This window comes from Lepeophtheirus salmonis, chromosome 3 (assembly GCF_016086655.4).
Source record: "Lepeophtheirus salmonis chromosome 3, UVic_Lsal_1.4, whole genome shotgun sequence".
NCBI lineage: Eukaryota > Metazoa > Arthropoda > Copepoda > Siphonostomatoida > Caligidae > Lepeophtheirus > Lepeophtheirus salmonis.
This window is the reverse complement of record NC_052133.2, coordinates 1637826-1659032: the sequence shown is the minus strand read 5'-3', so window position 1 is coordinate 1659032 and position 21207 is coordinate 1637826. Positions and strand designations below refer to the sequence as shown.

The 21207-nt window shown below is 26.9% G+C and overlaps 1 protein-coding gene across 1 annotated transcript in view; it reads right to left on the bottom strand.

Annotated features, from left to right (window-relative positions):
* Positions 1 to 19536, bottom strand: part of LOC121114483 (gamma-aminobutyric acid receptor subunit pi) — a 178096-nt gene extending 158560 nt beyond the window's left edge. The window contains exon 1 of the mRNA XM_040708457.2: positions 19334 to 19536. The gene's annotated coding sequence lies outside the window, so the exon portion shown is untranslated. The remainder of the gene's footprint in view (positions 1 to 19333) is intronic.
* Positions 19537 to 21207: the final 1671 nt, after the last annotated feature.

Here is a 21207-nt window from a genome sequence, read left to right as displayed (position 1 = left end):
AACTATTTATATTAATACAAGATTTGTACAGATTCTGTCTTAATAAAGTCATCTCATAAGATATATGAGATTGCTCTATAATAACTAATTGAATTCTGAAAAGGTCTAGGTTTTTTTTTGTTGTAATTATGTAATTTTTAAGTTTGTAAAAATAGTTTTAATGTCATATAAATATCAAAACTATATAGCATTATGTATATTAAGGTTCTATGATAATTTCCCTTGGCAGAATATCGCAGAAAAAAAGCTTAATTTTTAGTTAGCTTTGAATATAAAAACTAAACCTAATTAAAAATTAGGAAAACAAAATAAAAATACTTTTTTGCATGATTGGATTTTAGATTTCGAAAATAAATAATTGAAATAAATGAATATGTTTTCATTTTTTTAAACAAATACAAGGATGGTTTGAAAAGTTTAAAACCTAACAAAGATACAAGACACTTTTTGTATTTTTCAAAATAGTATCGTTGTAATTTTAGACACTTTTCCAGGCGATGATTATATCTGTGTAACCTGTCCAAATGGTACTTGGCGTCTATTCACAAAGGTAAATCATGAAGACCTCTTCATTCCACGAAAATATAACCAATATTTGAAATATACTTTTGTTTCATATACAGTAATTAATCGGTACCAAATTCGATTACATTCGGGATAAACTGCACCAACAAAGCGATACTCGATTTTGTCAATTTTCACAATAACACTCAAATCATCTCACTTAAACGACTGTTATATAACAACTGCTCGTCCAAAATGACTGATACTATGGTGAGTAACTGTTAATAGATTCTAGATTGAGGTGGCTACCTTTTATTTAAGAGTGCTTCCATCTTCAAGTTGAGGTCGGAAACTTTCCAGGCAACCCTCGTAAACCTTTGTTTCACTTTTTTCTTCTATTCCAATTTGATAAAAATTTATGTGTTTCCTTACTAAACTGTATCCCTGGATTAGTATTTGCAATCTATATCATTCATAGAGAGTTCCTTTTAAATGGTTTAGGTTTTACCATTTAAATTCGGTAATTTTAAATAAAATTATGTCATACTTATATTCAAGTCCTTTTTTTTTAATGACATTGCTTTGATTTTCAAAAAGCATTCTAAACATACTTGGCTACTTCAAAGTTCATACGTAGTCAGACTTCAAGTTGTTCCACAGATACATTTTTTTATCACACATTTTTTGTTACAATCTATATTTTTTGAAGAAAAATAAATATACATTTAAAAGTTTTTTAATTCAGAAAATTTTAAACTAAGTAGGACTTGGAACAAAAGATAAATTGAGTCACAAGTTTGTTAACTTTTTTTCATTTTATGCATTTTTTAAGTATCCAAAATGTCATATTGTGCATTCTTATGCATCTTATGCATTTCTGAATGAAAATAGAGATAAAATTGTTATTGTTAACAGTTAAATATAAAAATGAATTTTAACAATCCTCCTTTTTTTCAATCAAATGCTACTCAAAATATTGCAATTAGAAGTTGAATGTTGTAGATTGTAGACCTTTTAATGATAAAGGTGAATCAAGTTAACAAAATTTCCAAAAAAATAAATTATTTTTTAGACAAAACTTCGTTGATTACGTCAATTCCAAAAGTTTCCTAAGTTTAGTTATATGTAACTTCTTATGTTCAAAACTAACAAAAATTTATATTTTTTTACACGATATTCTAACTAGGTCTATCTTCCAAGTACAATATCTAAATTAAAATCATTTTATGCATGAAGTTTTGTGCTCAAATAATTAAAAATTTCCAATCTTTTAAATTGCATATAATGTTTATTCAAAATGATTTTAAGGTATGCGATTGTAAAAAAAGTCATTCCCTTAACGCATTGAGGCGTACAATTATTAACGGTTTGTGCCTTTAGCTATTCAACTCTTCTTCTTTTTTTTTTTTTGCATAAATGCCACTTTTATTGGTTGTTTATTTGTTATTTTAGTCTATTTCTTATTAACATACATATAAGTAGAAGTCAATTTTTCGATATTTATTCTATTAAAAACCATTAAGATGCAAGAATGAGTCTGTGTATATGGATGAGAAAACACAGTTCGAAAGTGTTTTTTTTTTCATAAAAAAATATTTATTTTATTAAAAAAATTATTTTCTTGAAACAAGAATCCCTCGCATCTCGAATAGTCAAAAACTTTGGGGCTTAGAGAAGACGAAATATTGTAAAATATGATAAAATTTTGATGGGGCCATTTAAAGGATATAACTTACTATATATATTACTTGATATACTTGGAGTATGAGAGTCCATAATTTAAGGATGGCCTTTGAAAGGAAATGGGAAAAAGAATGAGTTGAATGAAAATGAATTCTTTTGTGTTCAATTGTTTTATATCAGTTATGTCGAATATACATATTTTATATCGGCCTATACATACATATATGTATTTAATTAAGAAGCTTTCAATTAATGAGTTTTTTTGTTTTTTTTGTTCTAAACAAAGATCACAGTAACAAAAGAAAATGGTAAATCCATTCTCTTTAAGATCCCCATTTAATACTGTGTATTAATTTACATAATATATGTGTATCTGAAAAAGGCCTTGGAAATGGGATTTGAGATTATAATCAGGTACAACTTTTGGCTTAAATGTACAGGGAATTGTGTTTACTCTCTTATTTAAAGCAATACAAGGTTGAGTTATAAAATTTAATAAATTATATATATATATATTTTTTTTGTGAAGAAAATTGATACAAAAAGACAAACGATTTAAGTGTGATGCTCTTCTTGACCCCTCAATTATTCCAAAGAAAATTGCATAGCTCGTTGGAGTGTATTGCAGAAAAAAAGAGCTGTAAAGCCCAGCAAGAACAAGGGCAGAAGTGACAGCAAATGTTTTTTTAGCAAGCAGATACTTTTAAGGAAAATTTATTTAGCAGGTCAGTGCCAGCCTTAAAATTTTATTCATAAAGCTCTTTCGTAAGAAATTTGAAGATCTTTGAAGGGCTCAGCTTTACATTTTACATTGAAAAAAGTGCTACCTAATTACAAACTAAAAAGTACGGGAAGAGTAATGAAAAGGCCTTGGATTTAAAATAATCATGTGTCCAGAGTAAAACTTTATATTTGTTTGACTATTTTTGGTTGAGCTTCCTGTAGAATGTGACCAATAATACTTACTAACCCAACTTTAACTTGCTTAAAGCAGCCATCATTAGAGAGTTTTACTCATATCTCGTTAAAAAATATCGAGGTTTGCCAAAGTTTCCAAAATTGTGTTGATTCTTCAATTAATGAAGGGAGCCCTTTTATTGAATTTTAAATTTTCCTTTGATTTCGTACCATTTTCCAAAGCTTCATTCAAATAAATTTATTTATCAAAAAGTTATGAACGGTTCAAAATTTCAATGTTTGAGCCGTTATTTTTTTCGTGTACCATTGCATATAAGTATCGACTTCTCTTTTAACAATTTTTTCGTTTACAACTTAATCAAAAACTTATTTAATATCAAAAAGTTTGGCAAATGCTTCCAAGGGAATCATGGTCACTTTTCACATCAATCTGAATATTACAAGCCCTTCTAATTTTGATATAATTATTTTTTATTTTTGTATGTTTCCATCAATTTTGGCCATAAATTTTCGCCTCATGAAAATTTTGCCACATGAAATACCTCGCTTTTTATGTTATTATATTATAAGTTCGACCATTACCATTAGTCTTTATTATTGAAACGTTCATTTGATTCTAATAATGGAGTTTCTTACAATTCTTCAAACATCAACTAAGACCATGACTATGAGTAAGGTGCCACTAGTAAACGAATTCATTGAAAATGGACTCATGATTTCGGATACGTGACTACTTTGTCCTTACCTCTTTATTTCCTCACTATTTTCTTTTGATCTATAGCTGATATACAACAGATTAAAGGTAAAGTTCGTATCTATAATATAAATATATAAAAGGTAGCAAATATGTTCATTATAATTTTACTAATTTTAATCATTTCTCACACTAAATTCATAAATATAAGAGTGATATGTATGCATTTTTGGTTTTTTTTTTTTTTCACACTGATGTACAAATTTAGAATTTGACATATATTTGACATTTGACTTAAGAAATTAGAAATTTATAAATTCATTGCCGTTACTTACTAAAATACAATTGATATTTATCAATTTTTGATTATAACCCTTTTAAAATTCAAGAAATTAAATTACGCAATCCCTTTGAGTGCATAATTTCTTAAGAAATCATCTGTATGGATTACAATTTAGTGTTTACTGAGGGATTTATTTCCCCTACTACAACAGTTTCACATCTTTTCAATTCTAGAAAAGAAAAAAAAAGTCTGCATTCAAAACAATAATTGTTATTACTATTAATCAACGAAAGTGCTCGGAAAAATTAGAATCGTACCTAGTATAATGTTTTTTTATTATATTATGATCCATATCACTAGTTTTTTTTTTTATCAAAATGTGTTCCCGAAAGAAAATATTATTTTCTAACAATGGCTGACTGATAGAAAAACAACCAAATTATATATGAAATAATATATCATGGAGGCATTTTTTGAAACAATGTATGAAGTTAAAGAAAAACACACAATTCATGTCAGAAATAATAGAAATATTAATAATGGATTGTTTTCTTGTTGGAAGAGTTACTATTACGCATGTTGATCTATATGTAAATGTAGAAAATGAAGCTATGAATTTTTCGATGACTTCAATACTTTAATCAAAATTTAGAACAAGTTCCGAAAACATTTGTATTTTTAGGATAATACGATGTACTGTGATACGTTTGAAATTGGTTCTAGTAGTTTTTAAGTGCAAGATAGCAAATATAACTTGATCAATTTCATATATAAAACGGGTTCATAATTTTATCAACCTCTAGTTCCACTGAAATTAAATCAAATAAATTAAATCTCTTCTGTTTGAAAATCTTTAATTTCAAATACTACATGGAGATAATAAGTGTTGGATACTTGGACTAGAGACTAGTTAAGACTCGTAACTCAAGATGGTCTCAAAACCTAGTTTATAATAAATTCAAGAAAAACCTTCAAATGATGGAATATATCATATAATTATACTCTTGAAATGAACTCAAAAGAAATCTTATGACTCGAATGAAACTTGATGAAAATAATAAAGGACTTTGATATGTAAGCAAAGACTTAAGTCTGGACATAGACTTGTAGTAAAATAACTTTTTTTCCACCTCTGGAGAGAAATTAATAAACGTTTATTCATTTATTTATTAAATCTTCTTCCATGATTTAACTCAATTTTTTAGCTACCAATAACAAATTCTGAATCTGCAACGTATTTCAGCTGATCAAATATGTGTATCGACCCTGCTTCCTTACCAAATCGTTGAATTACATATTTTGAAGAACCTTACAATGCCAGATTTTTATCCTAAGGAAGACGTCAATGATTTGATGTTTTAAAAATAGATGGACGTTCAAAAATTTCATTTCAAAATTATACGGAAAAATTAAACGATTTTAATTAATCAGAAAGTGAAGCGTCTATTCTCGATTTTGTATATAGATTCAATTATTCCTTTCACTTAGTGAGGATAAGGATAAACGTTCAATAATAAAGGATTATCCTGAAATCTGTTGGTCCATGAATTTTTTAACATATAATAGTGATTGGCAAATACTCTTCATAGTACAAAAATTTTAATAAAATGTTATCTATGTATGTGATAAACAGTGGTGGAGACTTGTACTCGAGACTTGTGACTCGAATTGGACACGAGTCTATATTTTGAAAATTACAACTAATTTAATCGCAAATGAAAGACTCTAGACTTGACTAAAAGCTTAAACTCTATGGACCATATGTTACAATTATGCACTTGAAATAGGTTGAAAAGAAATAGGAGGACTTGAATTGTACTTTGCTAGGGACTTGTGAGCAAAGACTTGAGACTCGACTAAAACAGGAACTTTTTCCCACCTCTGGTGATAAATAATAATTAATTATATCCTTTTTTTTATTCAAGTATAATATTTTAATTGAGACTCATAAAACATAGAAGATGTGGACACGAAATACCTACTAAAAATTTTAATTGAGACACATAAAATTAGAAGATGTGGACACAAAATACCTACTAAAAATCAACAGGAAAAGAACTGATAATAGAGCAGGTCACCTGCGACGGCTTATATATTTTTAAGTGTTTATGTTGCCGATAAATTGGAATATGGAGAAGCAATTCTTAAAGAAAACTTAAAAGCAACAGTTTTGTCCTCTGCTGCTAGATATGGTCCCTTTTCTTTGAAAATACCAAGGATGGGTGGTAATTTCTGGGATCATGCTATTCACATAGTCCAATGTAAACTGTCAGATTCAACTAGACATATGACTAATGTATAATCAATTACTAAGAGGTATGAACGCTTTCATCGAGGGAGAGCAATAGATTGAATATTTGTTTTGAATTGTTTCTTGTGTATTTGTTTTTAATAATTTTGTGATCGTTGGTATGTTTAATTGTTTTCAGGTGTAGGTCTTGAATAGAAGGTATAATTTTATGCTAAAATGCTTATTCATGTTAATATAAGGCAATTCCTTATGGCAATTTATAATATGTTATTTTATTATTGGTAAATATCTACATTTATGATATGAATAACTATGAAAAAAAAGAAAAAAATCAAGACATCATCTTCAAAAATATTTTTTTCTCCATTAGTATAAAGTATGCGGATAATTTGAATTAAATATGATTTCAAATGACTTTAAAAAGGTGAAATCTAGAGTTCTTGGATTGTGAACTCTTTTTATTATTGATTTATGAGCTGTTTCATTCAGAACATTTAATTAAATGTATGTACCTATTTAGGGAAATCGGTATGAAATATTGTACAGTGATCATTAATATATATACAATATACATGGGTCAGTTCCAAAGCATTTTACCTACATACAAAAATACCTCCTCAATCATTCAATAATATATTCTTTCTCTCTCTTTACAGTAAGGATAACTTCTGGTAAAACATATGTATCTGAAGAATTCATTTTTTTTGTATAAAAACAATGGTTTATCAGTTCTTCTCTCTTTCATTAATAAATATGAATATTATGAAAAACTAAGATATGATAATTTTAGATTATTTTTATGTGTTGTATATATTCAGTATACTTACATGTTCATAAATCTATATTAAAGGAATATGCCTGAATTAAACAAAAAACTAGAAAGGAAATATCAATTTTAATATCTATTTTCGTGTCAGGATTGTCAATTTCATTATTTACATTCATCTCAGTTTCATCTAAGATTTAGATATAAATTGAAATCATGTGTAACTTTATACATATATGTATATATAGTTTTATAGCTAACCCAGCGGCATGCATCACACGCTACTACTACTTTTCTTCAAAAATGGATACAATCCTACTCAAACATGGATAAAATGTTGATAGAAGACAAAGATATCTAGCTATAAAAGAAGTTCGTACAAACTTTTAAAATCAAAGCCTTAAGCTGAGTCAAAATGATGAGTATTCGTAAATAGAAAATAATTACAGTTTCAATGTAATTCTAAAAAAATAGGATTATCTAATAATAGCATTATTTTTACTTATATGAAGGTAACAGTTTTTTAGAAATTAATAATTAGACAACATTATATTTTTCTCTTTATAACTCCAAATTCTTTAATGGGTTGTTTGTGGAGCACATACAGATGGTGTAGAATCTTATATAATTATACCTAAAATATTTTAATTTTTATGAATAAAATTAATAAAAACATTTTTTTAATTTGGTTCATATTTTTGAAATTAACGACTTGAAATCCATTTTTTGTAAAAATTGTAACCTTTTGTGACGTATATACACATATATATATATGGTTATTATAGTCTCAAAAGTGAAAATATGTATAAAATAAAAATTAGTTATAGATCAACAATTTAAAAAAAAAAAAATTACTTCCTAATTTAATAATGTATATTTTCTTTGGCTATTCCATTATTAGTTTAGTTGGATACTCCGAATTAATAACTAAAACAAACTCGAAATATTCATAGAAAAAGGCTAAAAATATCAGAATTGCTAGTAAATAATAATTATTAAACCACGATAAAAAAGGTAAGGCTTTCCTTTACACACAAATTTAGCCCATTAGTTCTATAGCTTCAAAGGATCATTTAAAATATTTTCTAAAGTAGATTCATTACAGGTTAGGATAATCTTTGTTATTTTTAAAAATCATTATTTCCTTTTGCTGATTTTTATTTAGAAAAATATTTGTAGAAACTCTTTAATATCAATTTCAAGTTTGTTTTAACTGATAGCAGAAGTTGCGCAATTATTTTATTATATCATTATTTCTAAAACCATAAACAAATAAAAAGATAATTATTTACTTATAAAATTAATAGGTTTTGAATTTTGTGAAGTATCAAGTAGCAATATATCAAAGTCAAAAATTATAATTTCAGCAAGAAGAGCATTTAATGTGATTTTCTCATTTTCAACAAATCAGATTATCACTTTGAGCACCAAACAACCAGTTATACTTATATAAGTCCGTGGATTGTCCACTACCAATAGTCTGACATACATATCACCCAACTTCTACCATAAATGAATGGAAAATCGAAATACATATTTTATAGTTTTAGTGAACTATTTAAATAAAATAGATAATTTAAATAATTTTTGTTCAAATATGTGCGGGGAATCCGTGGATCACAAAAAAACAACAACAAACAATTTAAAGAAATAATGGTCCCCTAATATACATTTGGCATGTTGTATAACGACATTAAAATTGCATAGATACGTATCTTGAATAAAAACTAAGATACAGAATCCCAGCAATTTTTAACTTCATATAGGTACATCTACTCGTAGTCTCCAATATTTCATAGACGTAACTTTGTCAATCATAGACGATGTATTCAAATAGGTGGGATGGGTTAAGATACCCAAGAATCTACTTATAGTTTATAAACCTTATTTGATTGTAGAAACATAAGTGTATTGGCTTTGATATATTCTTTGAAATAAAGTCTATCAAATTTTCATTCTTTTAATGGGCCGCTCAATTATGGATAGTTATAACGCAATTTACGGGAAAATGTTAATAAGAATAATTTTTTGACAGTAATGGACAATAGTTCTTTGATAAAAAACAAACTTAACCCACCTTCAATTTAAAAAAAATAAATAATCTTCCTAGCTTGATTTTGTATTGAGGGGTCAAATATGTATATATTTAGCTAGTTAAGCCTGTCTATATTTTTTTAAAACCTTCTTATACCTTCATAAAACAAAAATAAAATACTATATCTTAAAAGTATTTGTTTACACTTAGACAATTTCTTTCATTTCCTATTCCCTTAATTTATGCACATATCTAAATGTTGATTTATAATCGTTTTTATAGTTCCATTGAGGATGGATTCCCTATTGCTCTATAGCTCTACCCACGAGTATATAGTGATATAATTATTTATTTCTTTTTTACAGATAAGCCTACTAAATATATTCATATATATTTACAAATTAGAAAGTAATATCTATATTTAAAAGTAATTTATTCAAACTTTTCATTTTAAAGCTGTTATCTTTTTAAATAGGGAACTCGTATATTGTCATAATTAGGTGCTAGCATAAAGTGCACACACTACCAAATCCTTTAAAATAAAACTGTTAAGAAAAAATTAAATAACTCTCTTCTTAAATCAATCAATTACTATAAAATAAATTTGTCGGTATGATACAAACATTTTTCGACATCTATCTTAATAAAGCATTGCTTCTTTATTTGTTTGCTTTTAAATACTCATTTTTATCTAGAAGCTTGTGTAGATAGAACTCAGCGTGTCATATTAAAAAAGAAAAGAAAAAGGAAGTACATATATCTATCGTTATAAATCCTAAGCATTTTTTAGCGTGTGAATTTTGTTGTCGTTGGCAACCTGAACAATGTTTTACATTTTATCAAGCTAGATACAATATCCAAGTATTGAGTAACTACTTGTGAGGCTGCTCATAAAAACACAAAGTAACTCTGAGGATTGGTAGGGGGTTATTTTTTACATAGATAAAGAAAAGTTTATTTATTCATCGATATTTAATAGCTCCGTGCAATGCCGTGCTCTACCGATTGTTCAATATAATGAAATAAATTTATTTTTCATTCATTGTTTTTAATTTGAAAACAAATCCAAAAAAAATAATTTTTCAAATTTGATATAACCTCAAATTACTTTAAAAAAATTGTCACCTAGGAAGTACTATTTTTTTGAGAAAATCTGAACACTAAATTTTAAACTACAATAAGATACAATTTATTAATTAATAATATAATTCCACCAAATAAATTAATACTATAAATAGATGTGTGCCTAAGCTCTCTTAATCATTAATGTAGCCATCCTTAGCTGTGATTATAGTTTACAGGGGGTGACAGAAGGCCTGGCACCCACTGTACCCAAAAGTTGTAGTTGAGAGGGTTAGCATCAGGGCTATATAGGGGGAAAAAAAAAATATTTCAAAAGAGTCTTGCAACGGAAGAAATGGCTTTTTTTTACATTATATAAATATATAAATTTGTAAGTTTTTTTTTTTTGTTATTAACTCAATTTCTCCAAGTTGGTTGAACTAACAATCGCCAAAATTTAACACAACATTTCTACTTATGTTTTATATTGTTTTAATATATTTTAAGATCATACCAGTAAGTAATTTTCCCACAACTTACATTTGAATGTGGTTTGTCAATCGTTGCAATTGTCAACATCGACAAGAACAGTTACTAAATATTGAATAGAAAAAAAAAACAGAAAACAAATAAATAAATAATATTTTTTGATGAATAAATAACTAGATACTTCATGATCAATCTTTTCTCCAAAATGAGTAGCTTTGAATTTTGATAAATTACATCAACTGATAGCAAATAATCAATTATTCATATAATATTAGTTAAGAGAAAACATTATAAAACTGGCTACATTATTACAAAAATATAAATTAAACCAATTACATATATTCTTAAAAACAGTTTTAATAGAATATCTCTAATAAAAGTTGACTAAAATCATTAAATTTTTCGCAATTATCTATGTTATATCGTACAGTCTTATGGCTCTAGCTTTTTTGAGAAAAAGATAATGTTACAAATATATGGTGTTGCAATTTTATTAAATAATAATTATAAAAATTAGTAATTTATCAAAAAACATGAGGGGAGGAAAGTGACAAAGAATAAATATTCAATAATTTTTGGGTTTTAGAAAGATGAGATGCCAATTTATTGGTAATGTAATGAAACTGCAAGTCCCGATTCCAATATTTGTTTAATATAGTACCATTTTAAATGCATCATGATCCTGATACCACTATTTCACCGGTATACCGAGAAATACAGCAATAAACTGTAAAATTTAAGTAGCAATATCGATCGAGTAATAATTTTTTTATGCAAAAATTGCTCGAAATTGATAAATTAAGATTTATAGAAACCTTCTCTAAACATTTTAATCTCCTTTAGAAAAAATGTGCAAGGATACATAGCAACATGCAACTAGAATTATTCTTAGAATTTAACAATCTGTATTTTTTTTTATCAAGTAGTTGTTTTTTTAGTCAAAAAAGTTAATTAACAAAATCATTATTTATTTATTTTTTCCTAAAAAGTTGGCTAACCCTATCAAAAGAGTGGCATTATTTAAATAATCTGGATTGGATACGTAACAACTGATTCGTAAAAACTACATTAAGTACTGCTAGAATTAGTTATAGAACTCAATTTCTTTTTAAATTTTAATAAATGAGAAGTAAGGCAATAAATATCGTAATAGTATTTTTACAAAACCATATAAACTTTTTTTGCCTAGATGCCCCGTCACTGATAACATTATTGGCATCTCTACTACTTTTGAAAAATGTAATATGAGTTAAATTGTAAAACATAAGGATTGAGGAAAAAAAAAGTGTTTTAAAATATAAATCCAGATGAAAAATGAACATTAACATTTATTTTATATAAATTAGATTGCTTTAGTATTCATTTATACTCCAAAATGCTGGGGTGAAATTTGAGAAAACTGGTAGATAACAATTATAAACTGGGATATTGGAAAGGGATGAATAGTTGAGTTCTAGAGGGAGGATGCCAAAACTTTGAGACACTCCAAAATATAACCATATAAATTTGACTAAATAAAAATTGGATTTTGTATTGATCCTTTTTTACAGAAAACAATGGACTAATATATATATATATATATAAATATGGAACTCTTACGTAAAAACTTGAAAAGCCGATTAGCACATTATGTATGTACATACTTATATCATATATATCAATTTAGATGAAAAATGATAAGTTGAAATATAGACATGGAATATTCTTATCATACATCTAATATAAAGCAGAGGTGGGACAAGAATAATTTATCTAGCCTTTTTAGGCGGAGTGAAAGTCAAAGTCGTTAGATTCGCATTTTTTTGCTAGTAGTCGGTGTCTTTTACAACATTGGAACCAGAATAGGATTCGTAGAATATATTTATAGTTAGAAGAGCTAAAGAAAGGTTCGAAAGGAAGAACCAGGCTCCATTTACTTTTATTAGTATTTTATGACGTCACATAAACTGCCAATTTATTTTTTTTTCAATAAAAAAGGGTTCAATAATAGATCAAGCAACAAGATCTTATTTAATGATATACCGAATCCTTTAATTAAAAACCATATTGCTTTAAATAAAAACTCATTATTTTACAATAAATAAAAAAAAAGTGGATGTTACAGTCGAATAATGTTAAATACTTGGTGTTAGAGTGAAATTGGAGTCAAATAATTATCATAAATCGAGTTGGAGTCGCAAAAATAATTAATTATTTAAAGTGTTAAAAAATTATACTACGTTTTTTAATATCCATGTATGTTTACACAATGTTTATATGTATTGACTTTTAAGTTATGAGGTGAGTATTTCAAGGTTCCTGCGGAAAAAAAATGAAAATATTTTATGTTTAGATAGTCTAATGGGTTAAAATTAAACATACAATTTTCAATGGGATTTTTTGAATGATTTTTTATTATATATACAATATTGTGTATAATTATAGAAGTAATGCAGGTATATTACCTACAATATCCTCAGTCCATTTTTTGTTCAAAGTTAAGTAATAATGGTTACCATGGGGGACCCAATGTCTTGTTATCTGCTAAAACAAATGAAATTAACTTGTTCATAACATTTTAAACAAGTAATCACAAAAGAGATAAACAGTCAAACATGGGAAAGAGGAGAATTCGTTTAAGAGCAACTTTGAATAACAAAATCTCAAGAAATGTAAAAAATATCTTGAAGAAAACGTCATCGAATTTCCAAAAAAAAAGATCAAATTCAATTCAAATCATTGTCTCACTTTTTATTAAATTACATATTAATATTCGTATAATGTTTAAGTTGTTTTCCTAAAAAATCATCAAATTAAAAATATTTTTAAGTGGATAAAAGTAGTTTTTTGAGCATTATTATTTTTTAATAATGCCTTAAGTTTGTAATGACTTTACTGAAATTCAAAAATCCCATTGCTTAGGAGAAATTTAAGACATTATAACCCTCAATTTAAAGGAAATATTTGCACTAAATTTTCCAATTTGGCTCCAAAAATGTTTCAGGGAAAGCAAGCCTTGAAGTGTTTTTTTGCTAAAGTAAATTACGACCATTTATAGAACGACTAGTAATTTAGATCCTATAAATATTATTACATCCTAATCTGCTATAATACTTTAAAATTTAACAATTCAACATCATAAAAGGTATATTTATTTAACATCAAAAGTGATATTTTGTCCAATTAAACTCTAATTTGACTTATTTCACTATTAGCTATTATAGACGAGTTGGATTCATATACAAGTTTGTGAAAAAATACGGACTAAAATCATCTTTAGGAAGATTACAATAACATATATATATATTTTCTCCTCACTGAGGGAATTTCGAATTTAAAAAAATATTAACTTGTAGTTCAAATGTCAATTAAAGGAAAAACAATAAAAATGATTTTATCATTAAAAAAACAGTGTTCCCATGACTACCCACAAAACAGTATTTATCCAATATCCCAAAGAAAAATAGCATAAAATTATTGAATTTTTTCTACGAAATGATAAAAAAAGGTCCTATTGCAACTGTTTCTAGTCTCATCTATAATAATCTTTCTTTCTTTTTTTATTTTCAATTTATTTTATCTATGTACTGTTGTTCGAAAAAAGTAACTCATTTTTTATAAATAAAAATAATTTTGTATATGTGAATCTGTTGAAACAGTTTAATTATTATCAAGAGCAACAACCATTATTATCATTTATCATTGTTGGTATGTGTTTTATTTTCATTAAAAAGTAAATGAATGACTTCTTGATTCATGATGTAATATGTAATGTCATGTTTATTAATCAAAAAAAAAAAAATTGTTTCATGGATTTACTGCAGATAATAAAACGTGGAAAAAAGAGACTTATTTACTGTTGTCAACACCATGGCATGTAACATTTAATATTTTTTAGATGAACATACTATGATTCCAATTGTGTTATGATTATTTTATATTTTATACCCCTCCGTTAAAATCGCTTTCTTTTGTGAATCCTTTTCTCTGGTTTTAACTCCCACAAAAAATAGGGGAATATTAACTTTGTTTTACATTTATTTTTAGATTAAAATGTAATTTTTTTTCACATTGTACAACTTAGTGAATATTTAAAACATAAATAACACGAATCAACAACAAAAAAATATTTTTAGTTGCATATTCAATTCTAATAGTACTTTAAGCGCCGTATCAAATCGGATTTTGGAGAATTTTCATTTTTTTAAAGAGTATTTTAATCCTATTTATATGTTAGATACAACTTCTAAATAAAAAAAAATTAGTAACCTACATCAACATTAACTTACTTTTACAGTATGTTATGTTGATTTCAAACAGTGCTTATATTTTATATGTGTTCATCTTGTCCTGAAAAAGTGCAATTTAAAACTTAAAACACAACCATATTTTACTGTGTTTTGTTTTAAAATTTATTTCATGATTTTATGCCAAAGTAATTCATTTGAAGCATGAATAATCAACTGTTTCACTTACAAAGGAGTATTTGATTTTCAAAGGTAAAGTTAATATTAATTTGGTTTTAATTTTTTTGAAACGGAAATTTATCGAGGTTTAGTGCTGCAATTTTTATTATTCTGAGATAATTATTTGTATTCTATAAAAAATGAAAATATAAATTAGCAATCAATCGAGTTTTTATATAGTATTTTAATTACATTCTATTGATTTTTTTACAATAAAATTGAAAGCAAATCAATATTGTAGACCTTTTAAAATCAAATACTTTATTGTCAATAAAACAAAGTGATAAAGAGCATCCAATAATTATAAAAGTACCTATAATAAAAATAGCTGAAAATTAATCATGCGACATATATATGTTAATCTAACAAAGTTTATCTATATATATGTGTGTGTGTAAATGTATGAAAGCAGTCACAGGGTGCACTAAATATATTACAGCCCGATGTATAGCATATACCAATGCAGTTTGAAGAAAAAGAAATAGTATAGTATACAGTGGGTACTCTACCAAATCCCAAATTGCACACAGTATACGTATAAAACGGAAAATGCCTTAAAGCTATAGATTTATTTAACAAAATATGTACAAAATTGTTTCTCTTTTAAATATTTTTTTTAAATATGTACATATCATGGAAATTTAATTTTACTTGAAAGTCTATTTATATCATCTGGGCAAATGGATGAATTTAAAGTTTTTATAATTTAAAAAAAAAGTATTTTTTTTTGTAATAGTTGTTATTAGTATTATGAATAGATATTATTTGTTTAGTAGGGTAAAGCTCCTCCATGATGAAGTAGTTTTGTAATCAAGCATTTACATATAAATTATATCTTTTCAAATATTATTATTATATATTTAAGATGGAGTGAGGTAAAACATGTTATATGATGATAAATAATATACAAGTTATGAAATAAGAAGAAGAAGAAGAAACTCCTTTGAGAAACTTTTTTTTATTTGCCCAGAGATGATGTTGACCGTTGCGCGTAGTATTTACTTTTTATTTCATCAATCATTTTTTAAGCAAAGAAAATAAGGCAAACAGATAGTCATATTAATATTATTTTTTGTTGTACCTATAATTACATGTAAGTTTATTTCTAAGTCACATAGCCCCCCTCCCCCTCAATGATTTAAAAATAAAATAGGTCAAAAAGCGAAAAAAACTGAAAGTAGTGATTCTCAATCTTTTATACCTCATCCTCTCTGATTATATTATGAGGAAACTAAATCCCTAATTATTAGTTAGCTACAGTTGTACCAATCTAATACAAATAAACATTTTAGTGCTTTGTTTAAACCATCAAACTTAGGAAATATCTTGAAGTCCACAAACATTTCAAGTGTATATTGGCTTCTCTGGGCAATCAACCCCACACACACTGATGTTGAAAATATTTTACTTTATGTTTAAAGATACTTGTCGTACTCCTTATTAGTTCTTATCCTTCCCTGTTTTGCAAATTTATAAGTTGGGCTGTACAGTAGCGATTTTAATGGTGGGAGTGTGTGGCACAGAGGTAATTTGTTTCAGCCCCACTTTTAATCATTTAAAATATATTAAAATATATTTTCTAATGACATTGGTAATATGAATTAAAATTAGAAATTTCTTTTCTAAAAAATAATAACCATTTAGCAAAAAAGTGACAATTCGTTATTATAACACTATGAAATTATATTCAAGTTTGAAATGAAAAAAAGGAAGAAAATGCCCCTGACATTTGTTTTGCCTTAGACCTCCTCAAAATAAAACAACTTGGGCCTTTGTCAATTTTAATTTACAGCCATCGACCGTAGTTCTATCGAGTTTTTATATCTCCACCCTAAAATATATAAAATTTGTTCATGATAACGTCACAAATAGTGCCTTTTGTCTCATCTTCATTAAAGTTAAGAAAAAATGTATCATTATTTAGCTAAATCTCAATTATTAATAGAATATAGTTTTTAAGATTTTGATTTTGTTTATATTAAAGAAGTATCAAGTCTTCTTCGAAATATGTGTATTTTCGCCATTTAGTAGTTATATTTCAGTCTTTTGATTAATTATGTGATATCTATATTAATAAAGCAAAGTGCGTCTGTCTGTTTATTTGTGTATTGGATAATAACTCATTTTTGACAATGAACTCATATTAAAAAAAAAGGGAGACATACATAGAATAAAAAATAATTAATCTTACATTGGATGAGATTAACTTACTAGTGTATACAGATAAATCACAGTTATTGAGCTCTCTAGAAACTAATGTTACATCCTATTAAAATCAAAATGAAGCTGTAATTATTAGAATTTCATTATTAAAGAGACAATATTTAGATATTGAATAGTAACGTGTGATTATGCTCATGAAAAATGGAGAGTAACATTCAAGATTTCTTGGGAAAGTATATTATATATTAAAAAAACAATCTTTGTTTGTTGGTCTACGTCTAATTACAGGATTTTTGGACATTTATCCATATGAATAAAAATACTTTTACTCGTAATGTTTTGTTCTTAGTAAAGTAAATTTTAATTACTCATAAATATAACATCGAAAATGAATTTTAGGAGAAACACAACATTATTGAGATAAAAATCAAACTTTTATATACTTGCCTTTGTAGAATTTCATTCTAAATCTTAAATACTTGGATTAATAAATTGACGCTTTGATGAACAAAAAAACTCTCAACCTGACATTTCCTTAAAAATACTGTAAAAAAATTGTTTAAAGATACAACAGATATTTTTTTTCAATTCAAACATTGTATGCTCCGTAGCAAAATATTAAATTATATTTCCCTTCCAACACAAAACATTTTATTTCGGAATGTAAATATATATTTGCACAAATTATATAAATATTCTAATTAAACATCGCAAAAAGTAAACTTGTAAATGCATATTCTCCATAAAAACATATGTTGTTACATTTGTATAAGTAAAAAATAATTAATCAAGTTGAATACATAGTTTGTTGCATATTTCATCTACCAATTTCAAAGCAATGTCTACATCACATTACATTAAAAATTTCAACTTTTTTTTTTGTCTGTTCTTAATGGCTTGAAGAACATGGAAATATTCATTTTATTCTAATATTTCTATTTTTGTGACCTATAGAGAGCAACATTTCATATACTATGTATAAAATATGAATGAAGCTAAAAGAAATATACCAAAATAATTTTTAAAGTTACAAATCTTAAAGTACTCTTTTTTTCAGTATAAGTTGTTTCTTGATTTTCCTAATTATGATACAGAATGTGGAATGTATTAGATATACAGAAAATGTTAATTTTTGTTAATTACAAGGGATTTTATTCCATCCAGAAAAACATGTAAAAAATATTTTTTGAATCTGGAAGCTTGTACGTTAAAAACAATAATTTCTTCTTTTTTCTTTTATTTAGATCTTTTAAGGGGAAAAAATATAAGTAACCCCTAAAAATGTTGTAAAAATAATAGATTTATAATCCTCGAAGTAAAAACATCAAGGACACATTCTATTTAACAATAAGCAAAAATTAAATAATCATCAATATAGATATATATATATAGACAGGGCGGGGGGATATTCAGCCATGGCCATATCAAATTATTTTTTTCATATAAATATTATTTTTATATGAAAGACATAAAATAATGTCAAAAATAGTAAGGAAATTACATATTTGAATGAAAAACATACGAAAATATTTTATCACATAGATAGATCCATCATTTATTGTGAAAACTCAAAATAGTAGAATACTAACTTAAATGACAACTTGATTCATCAAGTAGGCGAATTGTGCCAAAATTCTTATAATACTTTAAAAAAAATATGAAATAAAAAAAAATCTTCCCTTAAAGAGCTGTCAAAGCAAATCATTATTTTTTGTATATATTTATAGAAAATGATTTTTCCACACAAAATATTTAGATTTATTCTGAATCCCATTTACTCAAAATCTTTTGGAGATTCGTAAATGAATTTATATTATGAAGACACATTGAATCAAAAATGTTCTATTAACGTTTTTCTATTTAGAATGTATTATAAAAAAATGTCTTGAAGGAAAAAAAATATAAATCAAAACCTTATCATTTCCCTTCCCTCCATAACAATGACCTCTGCTCTTATCATAGAAGTTTTTTCATATGACCTACTACATATTTTATAGAACTACATATTTAAAATAACAAAAAAATTAAAAAAACACTTACCTAATAATCAAATGAACTGCGTACTTTCGAGTGTATTTTTCACATAAGCTCACCCTCAATATACATACAAAAAGTAGTACTACTACGACTAAGACTTCTGTTTAATTTATTTTGCGATCTGAATGCCTTTGTGTTCGATTCAAGTCTAATCGTAAATTGGATATTAAGAATATTTCATAAATGTAGTACATACCCACTTATATAAAGAAAAAGAAAGAAGGAAATACTGAAAATGGAGAGCCGTCGCCAATAATAAAAAAAAATAGAGGGATGAAAGACCCTATCTACGAGTATGTGTATTCAAAAAACAGTCTTTCAATTTCTTCCTTCGAGAAACAAGCGAGAGAAAGGCGTCTTTTCCTCAATTCAATTGTTGAGTTCGATTTCTCTAAGGGACTTTAATATAGGTTCTCCCAACATGATATAAAAACTTATACATATATACATAAAGTTCATCAAAATATAATGGATGTCAATTCTTTATATAATTAACAGACTTATGATTGGTAATCCTTCTTTTATGTGATAATTAGAACATAGAAGAACAATTAAATTTTGACCATTTAGCATTAGACGTTCTCCATAGAGGACAGAAGAAAGTTACTTAATTAGAAAAACATCAACCTATATATTTTCAAGTTGATTTAATGCTCCGACTATAAGCCTTTTTCTGAGGAATCAAAAATTTTAATATCTGTTTTCACTTCTACATATTTTTATTTTTGTGCCATTTTTATTACAAACTTTTGAAGCAAAAGTTGGTATTTTAACAATTTTATACACTTTTTTGTTCAATATGTTCCCCTCCATCTGAATGATGGGTTCAATACGGAGACATGCAAAAGCACAGCTGGCCTTAATGAAGTCCGATGACAAGTTGTTCTACTCCTTCGTGATCGCGACCTCCAGGGAATTGATATTCGGATGAGAAGTTTTGTTCGTCTTGCCCTCCAAGACACGCCAAACAGCGAAGTACAGGGTGTTTACATCGGGTGAGGATAAAGTCCAGAAGTCTTGGAAGTGTATGCCAGGGCGCCGTCTTGGGTAAACGCATAGTTGTCCCAGGGGAACGTGCTCTTCTACCATGGAAAGGTATGGTACCTGAGGACCTTATAGTAGACGTCCATTTTGACTTTCTCGTTACCCTTGAAGAAGTAGAGAGGCATCTTGCTGCCGTCGACGCCTCGAGGCCAAGGTCAATCACCTGAGCTGGATGTTTGGTCCTGAAGATTCCCTCGACCTGAGCTCCTGATTCTGCCAAGAAGCGATCATTACTCTTGTTCAGAACAGTGTCCCCTGTGAAGATCTTCTTGTTGGAGATATACTTGTGTGTGGAGGAAATCACACAGCAACTGCAGTTTAGCTTGTTGCTTGGACATTTTTGATCGCAAAGAAACAAAAACAAAAAAAAACATCAAATTGTAGCTTTTTGTCCGTTATTTCGAATGACGTCAAGTAAAAAATTGTCAGACTTTTAGAACTGAGGCTAGACAGCCTACAAAAAGATCTTAGCTGTTTGAGTCCTCATCCTGTATATTATACAAGGAGTCATTCATTGCGTATAGGCAAATTACATTGATACGGGTGTATTACACTAAAAATACTTTTATAAATAAACATAACTTAAATACGTACTCTTGAAATAAAATTTGCTAAAATACAACATACCATCCCTATAAAATTTGAATATTAAAAAATTAAAAATCTATGAAGAGTTATTTAACTATTCAGATACGTATTATTTCAGGATTATTAGAACTCTCATAATTGATATTGATCTCCTAATCATCGTATCCATCTTTGAGGTATTGACATATTATTCGTTCTTGCAAAGTACATAATTGTCATTGCCTATCGAGGCCATTATTTTTAAC